The 22,683-nt window shown below is 42.5% G+C and overlaps 1 long non-coding RNA gene across 1 annotated transcript in view; it reads right to left on the bottom strand.

The window, feature by feature from the left end:
* LOC115907136 overlaps nucleotides 1–13,748 on the bottom strand; it is a 30,035-nt gene extending 16,287 nt beyond the window's left edge. Inside the window, exon 1 of the long non-coding RNA XR_004060974.1 lies at nucleotides 13,554–13,748. This is a non-coding gene — a long non-coding RNA (uncharacterized LOC115907136). The remainder of the gene's footprint in view (nucleotides 1–13,553) is intronic.
* Nucleotides 13,749–22,683: the final 8,935 nt, after the last annotated feature.

Consider the following 22,683-nt stretch of genomic DNA (forward strand, 5'->3'; position numbering starts at 1 on the left):
AAAACATGTTTTATGTGGTGCTCCCATTTGAAAACCTCACTCTGGATGGGGATTCAAAAGAATTTTTTAAAACAAAAAGTTCAGTTTGGAAGGTCTCTGAGGCTAACTTTATATAAATGGCCAACCATGCTCTGACTTCATAGTGATATAAGTCAGATGTAAGTCCCTAAATTGTGAGCATTAGAAAACACTAGTATCAGATCATAAGTGAGTCCTAAACACTTTATTGCTTAGCAAATCAGCTTAAAGTGCTTGGTAGTACCTGGTGCATGTCATTCTCTGAGAAAAAATTCTGTTTATCTTGTAAGAATGTACTAACACTACCTTGGATATAATTAAGTCCAGCAGAATATTACATTTCTGCTGAGAACTTTGCTTTTAGAAGTACAGAATCTGCCACCAGAACATGTGTAATCCACGCCTTGTATTGAAGTATTTCTGTCTGAAAGGAAGAATTTGGAAAAAGGAAATTCTTTAGGATAATCAACACCCAGGTGGGTAGGGCAGGCAGGCATTTAAGGGCTGGAAGCTGAGACTGGTCTGGAAAGCAAAGCACAGACAGAAGTAGCAAGCAAAGGTGAACACAGGTTGGTGGAGAGACAGAAATCTGTAGTAAATTCTACCTTGTACTGCCTATATGCACATATAACCTATGTTGTTGCACAATCATAGCCTTAGGTTTGTTTGGGTTCTAAGAGAAGTAATTTTTGGAAGTGAAAAGATGTAATAGAAGTTGACCTGTATCAAAACACACTAAAAATAGCACTTAACAATGTCAAATTGCTTTGAATGTTAGATTTCACTGTGGACTATGGAACAAAACAGCTTCAAAATGCATACATCAAGACCACATTTGGATAGTTTAACAGCAAACTGAAAGATTTCTAAACTGTGCAATCCTAGTTCTAAAAATTTATTCCATATCCAAAGTTTGCCTCTATTATTGTCAGTTACAACAGAGGTAGAGACCATAAAAGCAAAAATTCAGGTAGGTCTTTTCTGCATGCTTGTTGCATAAAGATTGAAAACTATCAGGCTTGTGTCGCTTGAAGAGTGTTCACAGATGAGTAATTACAGCTAAACAGAGGCACCTGCCTCTAGAAAGGGCTGGACATCCACGTTCCCTTGGCCACTGCTCAAGGGACAATGGATGCACAACATAAGGGAGCAGCCAGTGACAAGTGTGTACAGGTGACAGGGAAGGTAACCAGAGCATTTCTCACTAGAAAAGCCAAAAACTCTGCCTCACTTGGGCCCTTGGAGTTTAGTGTCTTAGAGCATATCCCAAGAATTCTCCAAGAGGAGCTGGCTCTGAAAAGAGTGATTACATGGCAACTCTTTAAAAGCTTGCCGTAAGAGATGCAGAGTTACTCCTCATGTAAAAGTTGCTGCCATTTATTTCCCAGTCATCTTACTCATGAGCTTACCCTTCACAGAGAAGAAAGGAAGCCAGGAAAAGATATGAACAGACTGAACCACGCCAGAAAAGTCTCAGCCAAAGCTTAGTCATTCCATACAAATTCAGAAAGACTGGAGACTTGTTTAGCTGGAGTTTCAAGGTTGCTCAAGTCAGTGTACCAAAGAGAAAAGGATACCCAATCTCACAAAGTAATGCACTACTACTTGGCAGCAAAATATAGTCACTCTATAATAGCTTTTGTAAAAGTCCTCTCAGCATTTATAACAATTTGTTTCTTGTAGGAGGATAGAATATAAGAAAATAAAGATAGTGCAGAAAGTAATCTTATCCCTAAGGGGTTGCAGCTGGGCCAATTATCAAAGATTAGGAACAGGCCTGACTTTAACAGACCACACTGTAACCAATGAGAAGATGCTATAAAAGAGTGGGGTGGCTGGTTAAGAAGGGAACAGGAGTCAGTTGGCTGCTTTGTGAAGAAGAAGGAGTCAGTGCTCTGAGGAGCTGCCCATGAGAAATACCAAGAAGGTGTGAAACTTTTGTGATAAGGAGACAACAGTATGGAACCCCCGTGATAAGATGACAACAGTTACTGTATTAATAATTGTTAATAGTTTCTTATCTAGCTATTCAACTCTACAGATGTCTTTAACTCTACAAGTCTTTAACACAGACAGGACCAGCATTTGCTCATTCTGGATTACCAAAGGTTTGACCCTACCATCATGGCAGGTATCCTTGTTGTGGCTACTGGCACAAAGAAAGCCCTGAGACCTGCAGGAACCAGCTTGTGGCTTCTACAAGAAATTTTCCCCAGACCTTGCACTACACAGAATAGAACTGAAAAAACTTATAGATTTATCTGAAGGAATCTACTTCTACAGGTCAAAAAGTCTTTACTGATTAACTTCTGGAAAATTTCTAGTAATTCCTAGGAAGGGAGCCAATGGGCACCCTTTGGAAATATTTTGGCTTTCACCAGGAAGGAGTCTGGTCTGAAGAAAACTCCCTGTGGAAAACTGAGTGAGATGCACTTGTTGCCCCTTCAACTCTGAAGTTTGAACATAGGGGTGTCCATGATGACCCTCTAGCTGAGCTGGAACCCAAGCCACCCATCCAGGACAAGTACACAAAGCTCATCATTTCTGTGAAAAACCAGTGAGAAATGCAGTGAGCACCATCCCCAGGGCTTTCAGCCACAGCTTCCCTCTGGGCAAGCCTAGGTCTGGGCTGCAAAGAAGGCTGAAATACAGAGCTACATGTGGCCAGAAGTGCTGTGTTTCAAGTGGTTTGGGATTAAAACCATCCTGATTGGCACCCAAACCACATACAATTTTGGGCTTGCAACTTAGCCAAGTGTTTCTGAGGGGTTCACAAACTTTAGTGAACTTGGCTTGAACTTTGCATTGGAAAGGAAAAGTAAAATAAAACTTTCAAGTTGAAAGTTCTGATTTAAGCCCATCTCCAATACTGATACCTTATAAAAATACAGTTGATGTTCTATCCTAAACAGCGATCCCAAACCCCATTCCTTATACACATTTTCCCAGGTTTCTTTCTCTGTATGGACCATTCCCACCTCGTGGGTTTCACAGAAAATATGATCTTTGAGATGAGGATAAAGATCCTCAGCTATGGTAACACTGTAGGCTATGCATAATCCTTCACTCACAGGACTACAACCACTCCATCCCAAAAAGCTCACTTAAGTAATGATAATATGATAACATTCTTTAAGATTTTCCAAGGCCAGATGGAAAGCTATTTCCTCTTTTTAAAGAAAGATGGAAAACAATATAATAGAAGAACTTGGAAAAATGGATCATGGCCCTGTCAGTGGTAGTAAATCCAACCTTAGGGTCACAGATTCCATTATGTGCCTTTATTTATTAGTCTGAGATATAGGAATGGATAAATAGATATAGATGTACAGCACCTTGCTGCACACCAAGGTTATGGCAGCCTTGACTGTTCCTAGAAGCAAGTGCACCACTTGTACATGTTCTTCTCAGCAAGGTCTTTTCCCTCAGTTTCAGTCTCCATTTTTAACACACTCACAGAAAATCTGTCTCTTAGAACAGGCACTACAGGTCTGGGGATCTTTAGGATAAACTCCAAAGGGGTTCATAAAAAGAAGAAGGGAGAGTGAACCATCTGTAACTAAAGGTAACTCTTGAAGCTATACCTGTTAAAATAAATGGATTTTAATTTAAAGCAAAATTAGGTTATCCCTGAACAGTGAACTTTTCCTGAAATTTCTTCTAAAATAGCCTTCAACACTATCTACTTTTCTCCATGTTCATTTTAGCCTGTTCTTTCAGCTTGTTTCTGTTTTTATAAAGAATTACCATTTTCATAGTGGCAGTAGTGAACCGTTAAAAAAAACAGCTTCAGAAACCTCACTCTGATATTCTGAAAATAAAGCAAACAAAGAAAAAACACTACTAATGTCTTCTAAACCATTTCATATCATCAAGGATCACATATTTGAAAACAAATTAAGTTATCAGATTTCTGAAGAATGCATTTTTGATTCTGCACACTTTATCTCTATAAGCCATTGCGTAGACACTTGAGTTTTGTACTTAACCTGAAGAACTGGCAAATAAAAATAGTTCCTACCTCTAACCTTGTCTTTTTCATGTGATGACAATTCACTCCTGGCGCTGCTCAGGGGAAGAGCAAAGCAATATCAGGATTAAACACAACATGTAAATAACCCTGAGGCACTGGGGTTTCTCCTTCGATCTACTGAAACAATGATTTCTCTCTGATAATGTAACACAACAGCCCCTGAAACTTTTCACAGCTGATGTTTATTTTACAACACAGGTCCTGACCTTGTCTAGGTAGGTTTGGTTTTCTTGGAAAGACTTTCTGAATGAGACTGTGGTATAGTCCCATGTCCTTGGGGCAGTGACAGTGTAAGGAAGCTCCAGCTGACCAATATTTTCACCTGTTTCTATTTCCACAAGCAGGGGACTGTGCTCTGAAACACAGCACTTCCACAGAAGTGAAAACTTACTGGGCAAAGTGACACAGAAATTAGGTTTCCAGATGTGTCTACTCCTTAACTTGTGTGACTTGCTAAGAGTTTTGTAGCTACAAGTGTGTGTGGGTGGGTGGAAGAAATGGACTAATAAACAAGTAATTAAAGGTTGGAACTGCTCAAGGCATGAGCACCACCAAGAAAGGCACTTAAAAAACCAAAAACATATGCACAAGTTTCTCAGCAACCTTTATTTAATTACACAATTCTAAAATAAAGATAATCTGATAACTTAAGTGTTCCATTAATTTTGGATGTTTTTAACTTACAAATTGCAGATATCATTCAAATTTGACTTTCTCTCTCCTGCTAATGAGCAGGCCATTTCCCCTTCCCCCTGCTCTTTGTAAAGCAGTGATAGCTGCAGGCTGCTGCCCACATCAGAGACTTGCTGTGCAAGGCACACAGGCACATCCTTCCTCTCAAAGAGATGTTTATGTGCTGGTGGGAATAAGCAAGTTTTCCCTTAAGATGAAGAACTGATGCAGAGATGAAGCGGTTTATCCCTCATGGAAGCTTGAAGCAGGAACAGGAATGAACCCAAATCTTCAGTGTGCTCACACAGGATTGTACACATTTCTCAGTCTAGGAAGGATGAACTCTACTGAATTGAAAATGTACATTTGGATTGAGCCCACATGGGAAGACAGTGCTGTGGAATGCACATCAATGCACAGTCTGTGCTTCCAGAGATCAGGGTTTGGACAAACACTGGCTCCAGCCCCACTGCTGCTCCCCTGGGGATCCATATTAGTGGTCCCTGACACAAAATAAACATTGCTCTGCATGGGACTTCTGAACTCAGGACCATGGAGCTAAAGGTTCCACTCTCTTAGGACTGACAGAGGCTTGGAAGCAAACAGGATGAAAAAGAGCACACATCCATGGAAACAGAGATGTACACAGAGCCCTGGTTTCAGCAAGATTGGAAATTCCATGAGATCACACCGAGATCACGTTTTTTAAAATCAGTGCCACCCTGTGCTGTCACCTCACAATCCAACAGGCAGTTGTTGTCCTTGGAGAGTGGCAAACACTGACCTGATGGACAATGGGAAACCTTCCACAATTTATGACCAATACAGTTCCCAGGATTTCTTGTGTGCAGACTTGCCTGCTTCTAGGAGCTAAAATGCAAGTATTTTCTCTCCTTTCCTTCCCCCCTCCTTTCTATCTCCCTCTCTTGTTTTTTGGGTTTTTTATTAAAGAGGTTTTCTCCTGGTTTCTCCAGCATTGCATTTTGCTGATGTCAGTCCCCTTGCACTCACTCTCTGCTGGGCATCTTGGCCAGCTATTTATGTGGGAAGTAAAATGAAAGCCTGCACTTTTCTGATGAATACTGCTACACTCATGCATTTTGAATTTTTATTTGGGCTAAGCAAAGAAAAAAGTCAATCCAGCAGCTATTATAATCAGCATCTTTTACAAGCTGATCCAACCCCTAAAACACTTGAAAGATGATTGACAAGTCCAAGGATGAAAGACTCATTGTTTGGGAACTTTCCACTGCAAATTGGTATTTGAAATTTCCTCTGCAGTTAGAGCACCTGAAAATGTGTTTGGTTTTTTTTTTTGGCAGTCACATGCCTCCAGGAGCAGGGAATTCAAGGGAAAAAATGCCAATTTGAAAACTTTAACTGGCAACATTATGAAAGTTACTGTCTCCTGAGCATTGACATTAGAATTTTTTGCACATTCTAGTTTTATCACCCACACTCTTCTCACCACACCTTAAGGGCTTGGTCTCTCTTCCAGCAGGGAGAGACTGGCTACCAAACTGTACTAGGCTTGCCCATTGTGCTAATAGGATTATAGTAAATAATACCAAAAAAAATCCTACTTATTCATATGGAAACAGCATTAATCCCTTCTGCCTGCCTCACCCCATAACTTTGTGTCTGAGCATGAAAGCTATCTGTCTGCTTTGGCAGCACAGAAACATTCACAAAATGTTTTCCAAATACTAGGTTTTCTCCCCCCCAATTCTTTTCAGTTTAGGTCTGAAAGAACACATAAAGTGTAAGGAAGACTATGATATTCTTTCCCATATAATTTAATACAGGGCATTGATAGTACTTTCTGGGGAATAAAATCAAACATAATTACCAGGAGAAGGTAGAAAATACAGCAGGAGCCATAAAAAGCTGTATATTTTATCCTGTTAATTTCCTGTCTCATACATGCCACCACAGTATGTTGTTAATCAGTATATGAGGTTTTTGTAAACAACTTTGCAGCACATCTTGCCAGCTTTCCCATGTGCTGTGCAGGGCACAGATTCACAGCACCTGCACCGTGTAACTGGGTGTTACAGTGACCTTGTCTGCCTTAGCTGGCCTCACTTACATCTACACAGAAAGTCAGCTGGAATGGCTAAAGAAAACAGCAGTGTTGGTTTCAGCTTCCTTTAACACATCTGGACACTAAACCCTGTGGTTCAGCCTGGTGGCTGCACATCCTGTGGCACTGCCCCTCTGGCAGAAGCAGAACCTGCTGCCAGAGTGTGGATCAGACATTTTGGAGTGGTAAACCTGCATGGACATTGCTTGAAAATTTGCCTGTGAACTTGGGTCTGTGCTCAGAGCTTGCAGCTGTGCTATGGTAAATAATTCTGTCTGGATTCCTCTATTACCTGGAAGTTCTCTAAAACACAACACCACAATCTCATTTATTGCATTAAGACAGAAAAGGTGAGCTCTCAAGGTCTATCCTGCCATTTTCTTCTGCTAGAATCTAAATGACAGTCCACTTATAATGACTCTAATCAAAATGATATTTCTTCTGTAATCGACAAATAAATTCACTGGTTTCATCCAAAAACAAAGCCAAGAGCAAAAACAAAGCTAGAGAACAAAACCTGCCTTTTACTAAGGGAAAAATGCAATGTATCTATTAATATCAAAGCAAAGGGGTAAAAGTTGCCTGCTTTTAGTTTGTTTGTTTTTAATTATCCATATTATTCTACAACATTTTTACAGAAATTTGGGTTAGTATGATTGAAGGTTGGTGACTCTCCAGAGAATAGCCTTTTTGCACCCAGACACACTCTTTCTCAGTGCAAATGCAAGTTTCCAAAAAAATCAAACTCCAGTGTGTAAAAAGAGTACTTTTTGTTGTTATTTAGAAATGGAAATTGTATTTCACTTCTTGCTTGTGAATGGTAGAGTGATCAAGCCAACTTTTAAAACTGCCCTGCCCAAGCATTCTTGCAGGGTTTTATACATTTTGCTATCTGGCAATACCTAATTAAAGACTTTTAACAGCCCAAATTCTTCCTTATTTGCCAATTTTCATCGAGATATGTAAATAATCACATTTGAAGCACCACACTTGAAGCATCAAGTGAGAAGTTTTATTTCTTTCCAAAACCAGTTCTGCTTTTCTTCCAACACAAAACATAAGGAGGAGAAAAAAAATACAGCACCTTCTTAGATTTCTGTAATAATGAGACACTTTCTAGGAAGAGCATCAAATTTTCCAGAGTGCACAAGAAGTGATTTGTTCTCAGTTATCTTCTTACAGGTTCTTAATCCACCCTGTGTACTCTGTTAGTCATGCAGGATTTCAGTCACATTTTTGAAGCTAATCATCAAGTTACAATTCAGCAAGAAAGTTCTGCTGTGATTCATGAGCTGCAGTGCTGCAGAAGCCTGCAGGTTTGTTACAGGAACTGGGCTTGAATTAACAGCACAAAGAAGATAATGCAGCTCTGATTGATAGTGGTTTTTGGGAACCATGGTAGCTGAGAAAGGCAGTTCCACTGAAAAGCAGTTATTGAACACATTCTCCCATGTAAATAAAGGTGTGATAATTTTTAAAGAATGAGGATGTAAAAAAGGGACGTGGCTGTCTTTTCCAACAATCATTCCCCAGGTTTATAAAGAATGCTTTGAAATCATTCTGCACATCAGCCTTTCACAGCCTGCACTGAACACACTGCTTGTAGCTCAGAGCTGGATCCAGGAGATGGCTTGATGAATACTAAAGATACTGGAAAAATTTCAATTCCTGGCTTTTTGCAGAGGGGAAAGGAAGAAGTCAAAGTCCCCAGCACATGCTGAATGCTTACACTGCCCATAAAGAGCTGAATCTCTGCCCAGAATGAGAAATCAAGCTGAACTGAGCTCGTTGTCAGGTTCAATACATTCCAATTTTCTCTCTGATGTTTTCCATTTTCACTGCCTTGCCTCTCTACCCCACTTAGCTCTCCCCAGAACTGCAAGTACTATTCCGATATAAAAAAGACTGTTTAAATATTTCTGGCCCAAAGGAATCCAGAAAATTAGAGCATAAATTAAAGGAAAACAGATTCAGAAATATTACTCCTAAACAAAACAAACCCCACAGAACAGCTTATGATGTTTTAGGAGTTGAGTGTATCTAATCAGACTGTTTGCCCTCAGAGCCTGACCCTGAATAAAATATTGGAAGTTTTGACCAAATGAGTGAAAGGAGGTTGATTTTTCTGGCTGAAAGCTTAAAAAATCAGTGTTCCAAAGGGGAGGGAAGGGAATGTTTAAAGCTTTCTGCAAAACATCCCTCTTTAGTTGTCTCAAGTTGCACTTCTTAAAGCCACTTCTTGGCTTTTGCTCTGAGGACTGAAGACAAACAGTAGGCTTCAGTGGAGTTCCATTAATAGCCAAACAAAAAACACTTTACTGAGAAAACATGTATTTCTGCAAGCAGCTGACCCAACAGAGTCCTCTTTCCTACAGCTCTGCAGTTCTCCAGCGTGGAAATGGAATCATTTTACAAAATTTCTGATGTTTAATAAGGGACAGGTTTATGAAGGACCCTTTCCCCCTGGAGGAGCATTAGCTAAGTCTATTTTCACTACTTACTTGTGAACTCTGCTAACTTCTGCCCCACTCAAAATTTGCTGAGATTGGCCAGAATGTTCAAAAGGTATTGGGAAGAAGTTAGAGATGGAGCAAGAACATGTAAGTATATCAAATAATAAAAACAAACAAAACCAAAACCAACAAAAAAAAAAAAAAAAAAACCAACCAAATGAACAAACAAAACCACACCCACCTTGTAATTTCCAAGAAACATTTAAGGTAGCCGGAAAAGAGCTGTGAAGGGAGTCAGCCAGGTCCCCTCACAGAATTCTTGGTCCAAGTGTGATCTGTCCACTGGTTAAACCCCTGCCCCAGACTCTGTGCATCAAGGTCCACTCCTTCTTCTGTCAAAATCTTCCTATAACCATAATAAGTCATGTGGAAAAAGAACTCAAAAAGACAGAGGAACCTCAAATTTGGTTTTCCAGACTGAACATTCTCATGCTTAAGACTGCAGTTAAATGTTCTCACAGAGTACGTGGAGAGTGTTACAACCAGAGTAGCAGCGTGTTTGGCAGGCAACAATTGCATCTAACTGCTACAAAACTGTTACAAGAAGATATATCTGATAGACTTCTCCCCCTTCACTGGGCCATTTCCTTAGAGGCTGTCCTTGGGAATCCAGAGAAAACCCTCTCCTGAAGAAGCCACCCGTGTCTTAGAGCTTCCAGCCTGGTGGTATGAAAACACAAGTGCCATCTCCAGAAGTGGCCACATTTTCACTGAAGATCTTTTAGAAGTCAGCACCTAAGAAAGGGGTAATAATTGACTCCCTGCACCCTTTTCTTCCTCAAAGGGGTGGCAAAAGAAGGCAGAAGTGCCCCTACACTTCCTTGTGAGCACAGGCTAATGGCTAGAAAATTCATTCATATTATAGGAAAACCAGATTTCCTCTTTTCCCTAGGAAAGAATTCATCCCGTACTGTTGCACAGGCTGACCACTGCCCATAATTACAGGAAGATAGTCCACCCCTACAATGTTTATAATCAGAAGAAAAAATCAAAATAAATTAAGAAATAAAATCAAACTTATTTCCTATTCCCTTTACAGGCAATGAGCTGAGCCAAGGACAGCAAGATTATGAACACAGAGTGATACATCTATTGAATAGCAAAGAATTAAGCCCCTGTGCCCTAAACTATAGGAAATTTATAGGAAATTTATAGGAATTTAAAACCATAGGATTTAATCTTTCACTTGGGATCCATTCTCATGCATTACATGGCATTTAGAAGTTCATAGCAAGAGCAGTTGGAAGCTCTGTAGAACCCAGAAAAAATACAGAGACAAGAAATTGAATTACAGATTTGTTTCACATTGTTTTGCCTTTTGTATAGATTTCAGACTGTTTAAAAAATACCAGGTGAGGTGACAGCAAATGCTTAAGTTATAATAAATAACAGGGAAATCACCAGGTGGTTTTGAGATTCAAAGGTACAGAATATTACTGAAATATGGTAAATTATTGAAACAGAATCAATTCAACTAAATTTATGTTAATTCTGATTTAAAGAAAGATTTGAAGTCTCTTCCCTCATCCCCACAAGTCACGCTGAACTCTGAAAATGGAAGCCTCCCTCAGGGAAACAGGAGTGGGGAATTTCCCAGATGTCAGTCTACAAAGATGCTTCCTGAACTCTGACAGGCTTATTGCACATGTTCCCATGACACATTGGTGGAATTTGATTATTTTGTAACTAAACTTCATGTCAAACTACATGAAAGCCCACTCAGATTGGTTTCTCACCTGCTAAACACAGTCTCTCCTCCTTCTGTCCGTGTTAATTTACAGAAGGGTGAGCTCCCCTGACAAAAAGGACATGGAACTCTGTCTGGGGGAGCACTGATAAGGAGTTATAGGGAGTCACTGATATTTTCCAAGTCATGAGCAGCTGGGGCCCTGTCTGTAGCCAAGAGCTGGAAACATTTGGATGGATAGGGGATGCACACAAGCTGTTACAAAGGGTGCCTCTGTAACACAGCAGCACCGTTCCAGTGCTGCTGGCCCTCCCTCCCCTCCCACTACAGCAGGATTGCTGGGTTCTGCCAAGTTGCAGAACCTGAGAAAAAGCAACACTGTGCTGGTTTTGTTCTTGTGAAGGGGAAGGAGAAAAAAATTAGCACTTTTTGAATGGATTAGGATTTGGAAAAGATTTAACTCATGGAAGAGTGTCAGGAAATAAGAAAGTGGGGTCTCAAATCTAAACAGTCTTTTAAAAAGCTCAGCAAGAAAGAAGCATTAATAAATTAGAGGTTTAGTTATCCTCTTGGCTTAGCCAAGGCATTGTAAGGTTCTCAGAAAGCTTTCTGAAGAAATCTGTGATTTCAACAAAAGCTACATTACCTCTCCTCACTCTGCTTTATAGTAGTATGAGTTGTTTCTTCCCAACTTGAAACACTTAAATGCACTGTGCAAATGTAAGGCTGTATGCAAGTACATAAAATCACAGACAGAAACATGTCTTTTAGCCTATGTACTTTAAAAATTCTTCCTGTTGTCCAAGAAATTATCCAAAAAGAAAAGGAACAGCCATTTATCCTACAGGATACCTCATGCACGTTGTGCAAAGCCATTGTGTGCAGACCACTCAACATTTTGTGCACACTTCACAATTAATATATAAAAAAAATCTCTGCACAGGCAACGAGTCCTGAGGACTGAAGCTGTTGCACACACCCAGAGCACACCCAGGTTCTCTCCTCTTTCTGTAATATAAGCATGGCTCTTAAAACCTGCAAACTCAATGCTTGTAAATAGTTCAAGCCACAAGAGAACCAATCGAATGAATCAGCAACCAGACAAGGTGCAACCTTCCCCAGCCTGGGCCAGCACTCCTCAAAACCATCAGGAAATGTGTGTTGACCAGGACTCTGCCACACAATTTGGCTCTGGCCTCTGCCCTAGGGCTGTTCACTCCACTCCCATAGCTGTGTGCATGCCTGTCCCTTTTCAGTCAGCCTCACAAAAGATCCCTGCAGAAAAAATACCAGAAAAAGTCCTATGAAAGGGTCTCTATCTGCCCCCTAATGCAAGTAATCGGCACCACAGGATAAATGCTACATACAGGCAAGAGCAAAGACACTACAAATATGGAATATGTGTGGAAACAAAGCTCTCTAGCAATCCAACACATAACACAGCTAGTAGTGTTCAGTTTACATTTTGATGTTATATTTTTGTATAGCTGTGCTGTCAAAAAACCTGATGCAGCTACTGCCCCAAATCTGCCATGCACATAGAAGAGAGGACTTGCTGCAGTGAGGTACCACCGGGTCCCACTCCTGTGGTCTCCACCCCATCATCATCATGGATCTCCTCTCCTTCCTCTTCAGAAGTCATATACACTTCTGAAGAAAAACCAGCCGGTAAATATTGCCTTGACACTTGTTTTACTCTGTATGGTGATCTGTCCATCAACTAAATGCCTACCACAGTAAGATTTGAATGCAGAAACAGAGAAACAAAGACCTATTGCACATTCTAAATTAACTAATACAGCCTTGTTACACCATTGGAACCAGCAGCATTTGAAGTTCAAATGTCTCACTGCTTCCCTGCTTAAACCTAAAACCTTAAATCGTATCTTCTGCAGAATTCAATGTTTCTCTGCTTGGATCTGAACATTACAGTAGCTTTCTGCAAGGAATTAAATTGAAGGAACTATAGTTTTTATACCTGTTCCATTGTCTCGTTCCTATCCAGTAATACATTAGGCAAAAATATTTTTATTAGATGTGGCCAGATCAAATTTAAAATAAGTCCCACCACAACTTCAAAAACTCCATTATATTTGAAAAATGTTCCAAACCCCCACCCAGTTCTTTACTTTTATAAAGTTCACATTTTCAGAGTTAAAATACATTCCAGTGCTCATGCAACACAAGAGATTAACGTAAATCAGTGAAGAATATGACGAGAAATTGCACCTAGAAATTAATCTAAAATAATTTTGAAACACTTGCAATAATCTAAAAGTGTGCAGAGATAAACTGGCTAGCAATTACTAATGTATTGCTTCATGTAGTACTCCATGAGTAGCCCCTACATGTTTTCCCTTGTTGGATCTCCTGTTTCTGGGTACATCAATATTTACAAAGTTCCTGCTACTAATAAACTATGAAAGAAACTGCATGGTACATAGCAATGAATTCTCAAATCCTTCAGGAGAGATTTTGATCAATTTGTATTTTAAGCACATAAGAAGTTAACTGAAAATATCACAGACTTGTACTGAAATTTCTTACCTTGCAGAGTTTCAGCAGCAGCCAGCATATCAGGTACACTGTCTGAGTGAGTTTCACTCTCATATATCGCTCAGGCAAACAGGTAAGGTACATTTGTCCCAAATCCAGCTCTTCATGGACAGCACAAGTGCCAGCATTATTTATATCTTCTTCCCCACCTTCTTGTCTTTCTTTCTCCTCTTCTGCTGATGCACCCAAACATCTATTGATCTCCATGTTAAAAACGTCCGTCGTGTCACACCCCCAGGCCCCCCTCCTTCTCCACAAAGCCCTGATCTTTCCAGAGACAACTCAGGAAAGTTTTAATTTCATATCAATAATGATATTCCCTGATCCTCCACAAGTATGTAGTCTTGTCTTTAAGCCAACCCAGAAAGTTCAGGCTGTGGTAGAATAAACTTTCTTTAAACTGTATTGGCTTTTTGCCTTTCTCTTATTAAACAACCTCTTGCAAATGTGTGTACAGCTACAAGACAAATATAGCACCAGCTAGCCTTGTCATACAGCACAAGAATACTCCTGCTGTTGCCAAGAGAGGAGAGAAAGATCCCATTTATTTAAAGAGCAAGTCCTCAGCATCAGGACTTCAGTTCATTTTTTTCGTCAGAAGATGAAAAAACTGTTATCTTAGAAAACCTTTTTTTTTTTTGTCAACTGTGTTTCCTCAGAACAAATCCCAATTCTGTAAAAAAAATTATGTTCTTACAGAGGAGGGTTTTTTAATTCCAGAGCCTTGCAGCCACAGTAATTCATTGTTTGTGATATCACAGATGCCAAGCTTGTGAAGACTACAAATTTCAAAAGAAAAATGAGGTCTTGCAGATGGACAGGAGCCAAGGCATTCTGAAATAATGAACAGGCCTTCCATAGGCCAAAACATGAAGAAAATATGCAAGCGATTAGCTAAGTAATTTTTAGTTAAACATTAAGCAGCTCATCTCTTCCTTGTGACATCTCAAACTTGCACATTAAGAAAAATTTCAAAGACCTTTAGCCTACTCTTAGTTAAGACCTAAAAATTTAGGTTTAGCTGTTTCAATTATCAAAATTCAACAGCATCAACAGCTAAAAAGCATTATTTTAATGAATTGGATTTACTTGACTGGTAACTTAATGCAAACCTTACACTTTCTACAAGTTATTTCCCCCACCATAGAGAGGAGTAAAAGAAAACATTGGTGTGATTTGCTGAAGAATTAATCAAGAGTTCCAGAATCTTGGAACATTGCCCTTTTTAACATATAGAGGATCTAACATCCAAAGGTTCCATCATCTTGGACCACCTTCAAGCATCCCATGGCAGTTACTCAGTAAATGCTTGCCATCCAATTTTACAGTCTTTAATAATATTAAACACCACCTTGACCTAATCTCAATGTCTTTAATTGGGCTTCCTGTGTCATATATATTATTATTAGAATGGATGTTTCAGAAAACAAAAGGTAAAAACAAAATTGCTAGACACCCATATACAGTCTGTCCACAGGAAAAGACAAATGAACTGCAGAAATCATACACGTTTCTTTTGTCTGATATATTTTGCAAGGTGTCTGGCTCACCTGGTTCCTCTGATGGGTACAGCTGCCACTCTTGCCCTCTTTTCATGCTCACACAAATTTGGAAAGGAGAAAACACAACGAATTGGAGAGACAAACCTCCCTGAGATAGATTGCTAGAGCAAAGTGGAACATCATTTCTCTTCCTGCAGGCAACCCTGAGTACAGGTGTTGAAGGCAGGCTGGCTCTAGCAACTGCAAAGGAGTTGGACAGCATCCCAGTGCTCACTCCTGCTGGCCACATCCCTCTGCTGTCAACAACATGAGCCTGCAATTCCCACACAGCGCTTACTCTGATAACACAACTTGTGAGTAATCCTCAGCAGCACTGCCCACGTTTTCCCACCTGCAGGGGATGAGGGTAGCGCTCCTGGACCCAAACGTCAGCAGGCAGGGTCCTGGTGTCCCTGCACAGGGACAAGCCAGCACTCCTCACTCCCAAGCGTGGAAACAGAGTAGTTCAAGGGGAGGAAAGCTCCACAGCTCTCTCCTGCTCTCCTGTCCCTAGGGGTGAGAAGATTACTACCATTGTTTGGAAGCAATTGTGGCCATGCCAAAAGCCTGCTCACTGCTGCTGCCAATTTTAAACATGGATAAAGAACGCTTGACTTAGAAAATGATAGGAAAGCAGAAGTCAAACCAAAGAAATGTCAAGAAGAAGATGACTGAGGCATCTTATAAACTGGTAGAACATTGTCAGCTGAGAAAATTACAAGGGTGGAGGCAGATGAAAACTGCATACATTACTAAGGTATTTTCTCTTAGTCTGTTCCCAGAAGGACATGACATTGCCACATACTGACACAGCCATATTATTTTCATCTTTTGTTGCTTCCCAATTCTTTGATTCTGACCACTAAGAAGTTTCTGCATGAGATATTTTCAACCCTAGTATTTCTTCTCTAATCCTTGGCATTTGTGATGCGAATAATGAGATATATGAGATATGAACCAACAAAGACAAGTCTGCCTAAGTTATTTTCCAACCCTGGGAGCGCAAATGAAATGACAGTTAAAATAAGATCCACTTACTACATCCTTCAGATAGTCAGCATTCACCTTCATTCCCAGCATTTCTATCCCAAGCAAAAGCCATGAGAGCAGATCTTAGCAATTTTAGGACAATAAATCACATAGACTTGGACCAAGCCTTAAGGGTCCATGATCTGGAATCCTTAAGGGGAGTTAAAAAGCAGTCTGCATGCAGTGTCCAGATACTGGGTTTGCTTGTTTTCACAGTGTTCAGTATCTCAAACGGCTTCAAAACCTTAAGATAAAACAAGTATTCCAAATAGTAACTTTTTGTTATAACTTGATGAGAAATTTTTGCAATTATGAAGAATTAATTTTAGCACCACACTGGGATAAATATTTTTCCCTTCACAGCCTGTAGTCACAAGTCAAATTTTTGTTTTCTGTTGGACTTGATTCACATTTGGAAATAGCTTTTCTTGCCAGATACGATTACTGAGCAGCTCCCCCAGCTTTGTTAGTACAAAGTGTAGTACAGAAGAATGGGTCCAGCTTTTTTGTTTTGCTATTTTAAATTAAAAATTATTCATAGCAGAAGCATATTACACTCCAGAGGAGTTCATGTAAGCTCTTGGCAGCCAATATGCAGTTCCTTATTCAGTTCTGCTCAGCCTGAAGAACAGCTGCTTACAAGAGTTCTAGATAGAACTGTATTTCCCTATCTCGAGATTTTATAACAATCTACTCTGCCCTTCAAAGAGACAAACAACCTTCCCCACCCAAAAAAGCCCACAACAAAAACCTGAACAAACAAACTTAAACAAAAACACTCAACTATTCAAACAAAAAGCCCGACCAAAACCCCAAAGCACCTCACAGGTTTTATTTCTACTATCCTCATCTCCCCCTCACTGTCCCATGTGTTTCTAAGTGTATTGTAAGGAGACTTTCTGCAAAAGGAGCTCAGAAAGTAACTTCCAAAATCCTCAAGCCATTGTTTTTGTAGCCATCCTGACTTATCCCTGGCCTGTTAAAAACCTTGAGTATTACTGTAACATTCAGTAGCTACAGTCTGGGGTATTTAAGAGATCAAACATGTTTGACATTGAAGTAGTCACAATTCCTTATTAATAACTGGAGGCAGTAGGGAGGAAGCCAAGAAATTTCAGAAGAATGGGATTTTCAAAGGGCAAGCTACTAAAAGCTAATGAATTGACATGTAAGGTAACAGATTCTTCAGACACAAGGGAACATGACACAAAGCAGCTGAGAAGCTGTTTCAGTTCTGAAGAGCAAATGGTAACAGTATTGACATGTCAGTTTACCTGATCATCTAGCTTAAGAAGTCAATCCACAAAAACAATTCACTAATTGTTTAAACTTTATGCTTTCCCTGCTAGATTCTACAATGGTTTATTTTTGAGGTGGTGAAGAGAGCACAGCACTGACATTACACTTCCAGCTCCACAGGCTCCAGCAATTTTAATTAAATCTCAGAGCCCAGGAATGCAGTTAACCTTGACTTTACCCAGCTGACTGCTCAGCCCTGGTGTTCCCCCAGCAGGTTTGTATAGCTGAAACAATATCTCAGGGTTTTGTATTATAGTAAAGCTCCAGTTCAGAATGATTTACAGTAACTATCTAATTGCATGTAGAGTACCATTTGAGTTTATATGTACATAATCTATGCATATTTACTCTACTTACCATAGGTATGGAGCTGATATAAGCAAGTTTTAGGTAACTGATGGTAACAGGGTCTATAATGCCCACTTGAATGGCCCACTGAAATAGCAATAAACAGCATTTTAAACCCCTATAAACTGTCCAGAATCTGTACAAATAAAACTTTCAAACAGTGTATAGCCCATTTCAGTCCTATCATGAGTGATTATTCCTTTTATCAGACTTAGCTCTAGCAACAACAGTAACAATCAGACACTTTTAAGCTGGCACTAATATAAATGGTGTCTAGAATATTTGCAAAAAATAAGTGTAAATCATGCCACCTCTCACTGCAAGTTATTCTGTCATTAGCACAATGGAGATTTTTCTACTTGTTTGTGTTTTTTTAACTGGAAGAATATTTTTTTCATTAGTATTGTTTAGATACAGGGGAGAGACTAAAATAAATCCTTCCAGAAGGATTAGGACAGGAATCAGAATGTAACCCTGTCTGTTCCTGGTGAGGATTTCACTTCTTTATTAAGTGCCAGAGCATTGTCCTTTCCTGCTCAGTGACCAGCCTCAGGTGCCCAGTGACCACAAGCCAAGTTTCAGAACTGGCAGGGTAATGGTTCCCCTCCCACCCCCAGAAAGAAGTTTCTTGAGCCTGTATTTCAGAACATTCTATATTTCTACCACAACTGTGATGGTCAGAAATCTATTTAAAACAAGAGCCCTGGCTCCTCAAAAGTTGCTTGATTATGCAGAGGGAAGCATTAATATATTATCTCTCTTGTTTGGAGGTACCAGTTTTATCATGAGCAGCACTGGTCCTCCGTACACTTTCCAGTATTTGTGCAGCTGCTTGATGGCTCTCTTGAACCTCCAGAACCTCTCATCCTCCAGTCTTGCCTGAATCCCCTCTCTCCTTTCATTAGCCAAGCTTTACATGCCTTAAGGAAACAGGATGCAGCTAACCTTCAGGGAAGCTGTTGTCTTTCCTGCCTTTCTCACTGACTCTTGCTAAAAGATTGTGATTTGTTGCTATTTGTAGGGCTAAAGGCACTGGAGTTTTGAGTAAAAAAATGCATTTTGGCTACCAGAAATCCTAAAAGGAGCTACAGGGGAGCCCTAAGGAGAATTCTTCAACTGTCTGAGAAATCCTCCACAAAAAGTCAAGGACACATGATATTTGTGATTGTTTTGAACTTCTAGAAATCCTGCAGTAGTGCTTACATTTATGCTTACATTTTAGCTTCTAAGAAGGCAGAAAAGCCTCCCTAATCTGCACAGGGAAGAGATGCACTGTAAGTAACTGGGCTTCTTGTGGTATTTGATAGACTGTTTCCATCTGGCTGGACTATTTCCCAGCACACTACTCTGAGCTTTGTAGCACTTAATACTTATCCACAAATGCACAGGAGTATTTAGAGCTATTTCTTGCATGAGTTAGTCATTGCTGGATGGCCATCCAGTAAAACCTCCACTGGGATATAAAGAGCAGACATCTGTCTGCATGGAACTGAAGGTGTGACATGTAAAAGCACCCAAGATGGTGCTAGTTAACTATGCCCAGATTAGTAAAGCTCCAGACTTAGATCAGGCTGTGCAAAATCCACTAAGAATTAAAAAAATCCTCTGGAACTGACCTGGTAGCCAGCATACCTGCAGATACATCAGCAATATCAGCGGGTGAAAAGCCAGGAGGAGCAGATCTCCACACAGTGTTCTGGGGAATGTGCAGCCTTTGTGTGCCTTGAAGCCACATTTGCTTTTCAGTTAAGAGAAAAAACTGGGTGCCATGAAAGATACAAGGCTCTCTCAGATGAAAGCCTCTATGAATTCAAACCATGTTTACCTAAATGCAGATGACCAAAACCGTAGTTTATGTGAACAGCAGAAACCACATAAGCCTCAAAAAGACAAACTGGGAACACTTTTCAGAGAAAACAACCTTTTTTTAGCATATTCTGACACACGCTGCTTGAGATGGGTCAGCAATGTCCCAGGAATAGGAGTTCACTCTGTGCTTATACATTTGGTTCTTGTCCCAGCAAGTTTGGAGAGGTGTGAAAATGAAAACTGGCTGTGCTGAAAGTTAGCCAGGCTCCTCTGATCGTCAAGGAAGTTCAGCTCAGGTTTCAACCAGCAGCTTGTGGTTTGGCATGAAAGAGACTATTCTAGTTCATAGCAGGATGTAAACACCCTGGGTGAGTATTACTCTTCTTTGGAGACCTCTGGCCACCTGCTCAAGCATTCATCCTTACTCCAAACTTATTACAAGTGCCCTGGGATTTGGTGTGGAGGAGTGGCAGTAAATACATGTTTTCTGCACTGAGATAGCTTTGAAATCATTGCTCTGTGTGCTGGGGGAGAGGGGGAAAGCGAGCACATTTTCACACATGCTGCTGGGCCTCTGCCCGAGGGCCTCATGCCCTCTTACCTCACATCTCCCAGCCTCTCCCACCCCAAGCTACCCCACACAGCCCTCGTGCCCCAGCCAGAGCAGGGCCCTGAAGTTTGCTGGCAGATCCCCAGGATCTCTGAAAAACACATGCTCTCACAGAAAAACACACACTGCTGGCACCCGAGAGCCTCACCCCAGCCCAGCTCTCGTGGGGCATTCTAGAGCAATCCCCCACTGCCCTCCTGAGGGGCTCCTGTGCAGCCTTCCAGAGGGGCTGTGGGGGGAACTCACTCCCCAATGATGTCCTGGGAATCGCAGAATTAATAAAGCTCAAAAACACCTCTGAGATCTTTGAGTCCAACTCTGAGATCACTGAGTCCAACCTATGGCCTAACATCATGTAATCAACTCAACCATGGCCACATCCAGTCTTTCCTTAAACACCGTCAGGAGCAGTGACTCCACAAACTCTCAGGGAAGTGCATTACAACCCTTTCTGTGAAGAATTTCTTCCTAGTGTTTAACCTGAACGTCCAGCACAGCTTAAGGCGATGTTCTCTCATCCTGCCCCTTGTTCCCTGAGAGCAGCGCCAGCCCCACCTGGCCACAACCTCCTGGTCAGGGAGCTGTGCAGAGCCACAAGGTCCCCCTGAGCCTCCTTTTCTCCAGGCTAAACAGCCCCATTTCCCTCAGCTGCTCCTCGTGGGACTTGTGCTGCAGCCCCTTCCCCAGCTCCATTCCCCTCTCTGGACTGGTTCCAGCCCCTCAGTGACGTTCCTGAATTCAGGGGCCCAGAATGGGACACAGCACACGAGGTGTGGCCTCATCACAGCCCTGGTCCTGCTGGCCACACCATTGCTGACACAGGCCAGGTGCCTTTGGCCTTCTTGGCCACCTGGGCACACCTGGGCTCATATTCAGCCCCTATTCAGCCCAGGGCCTTTTCCTCTGGGCCACTCTCCAGCCTCTCTGTCCCCAGCTGTAGTGCTGCAGGGCACTGTTGTGGGAATGTGCGGCACTTGGCCATCTTGTACCTGATGCTGTTGACTTCAGCCCATCCATCCAGCACATCCAGATCCTTCTTCAGAGCCTTCCTATCCTCCAGCAATGGAAGAGCCGAGTCCTCTCCCCCGGTACTGCAGGGAGCTGCCTCCCCACAGCGCTGAGGGAGGTGGGACATGGCCCCGCTCGGCTGCAGCTGTGACCCCGCTGCTCTCGAGGGAGCAGAAGAAGGTCGGCACCCTCAGGCTCCTTCCCAGCCCTTCCTCCAGGAACACCAATCCCTCCTGCTTGGTCCTCGTGCATGATTTGGGGGCCTCGTGGGGGAGGCAGGTGTGAGCAGCATCCCACTGAGGAGTGCTGCGAGGGGCAGGGGGCACATGTGCTGTGAGGGGCAGGTGAACGCAGATGCCATGAGGGACAGGTGGGCACAGGTGCCGTGAGGGACGGGCAGGTGAACGCAGATGCCATGAGGGGCGGGCAGGGGGCACAGGTGCCGTGAGGGCCAGGGAGCACAGGACAGGTGCCGTGAGGAATGGGCAGGTGAATGCAGATGCCATGAGGGGCGGGCGGGCTCAGGTGCCGTGAGGGGCAAGGAGCACAGGTGCCGTGAGGGGCAGGGGGCACAGGTGCCTTGAGGAGCGGGCGGGCTTAGGTGCCATGAGGGGCAGCGAGCACAGGACAGGTGCTGCGAGGGGCGGGCGGGGGGCACAGGTGCCGTGAGGCGCGGGCAGGCACAGGACAGATGCCGTGAGGCACGGGCAGGTAGCGCAGATGCCTTGAGGAGCGGGCGGGCTTAGGTGCCATGAGGGGCAGGGAGCACAGGACAGGTGCCGTGAGGGACGGGCGGGGGGCACAGGTGCTGTGAGGGACGGGCGGGGGGCACAGGTGCCATGAGGGGCAGGGAGCACAGGACAGCCGCCGTGAGGCACGGGCAGGTGAACGCAGATGCCGTGAGGGGCGGGCGGGTTCAGGAGCCGAGCAGGTAAATCCCCGTGGCGGAACGGCCCTGGGTAGTCTGGTTCAAGGCAGGCATTGGCGGCCCGAGGATCCGGGGTTGCCTTGGAGGAGCATCCCCGTGGGGAGGTGAGGGGTCAGGGGTGAGCCTTGCTCTCTACAGCGTGGCAGAGCCTCTCGAGTTTGTGTGTTCACACAGGTTCGGTGTGTGCTTCACGTTTCTGGGGGCCGTGGTAGAAACTGGGACCTGGGGCACAAGCTGCTCAGCTGGAAGCAGCTGGGGCTGTCTGTCTGTAGGAGATGTGTGGCAGAGGCTGAAGCTGTTTGTGTGTGATCGGGTGAGCGCTCCGTGGGTGGGTGTCACACAGGTCACAGAGCAGAGCAGGGTTCTGCAGCGTCAGGTGAATGCTCCAGATCCCTTGTGCCAACACGTGCTCAGCCAGAAGGTGCCGAGGAGCACCGTGGGCTGTTATCTGGCACATCCCTAGCACACCACCTGGTGGGTGTTTTGTGGTGTTTTGTCAATTTCTGCAATCACAGCAACGTGCCTTTCTTGGCTCCATGTGTGTTAAAC

This window comes from Camarhynchus parvulus, chromosome 9, assembly GCF_901933205.1.
Source record: "Camarhynchus parvulus chromosome 9, STF_HiC, whole genome shotgun sequence".
Lineage (NCBI taxonomy): Eukaryota > Metazoa > Chordata > Aves > Passeriformes > Thraupidae > Camarhynchus > Camarhynchus parvulus.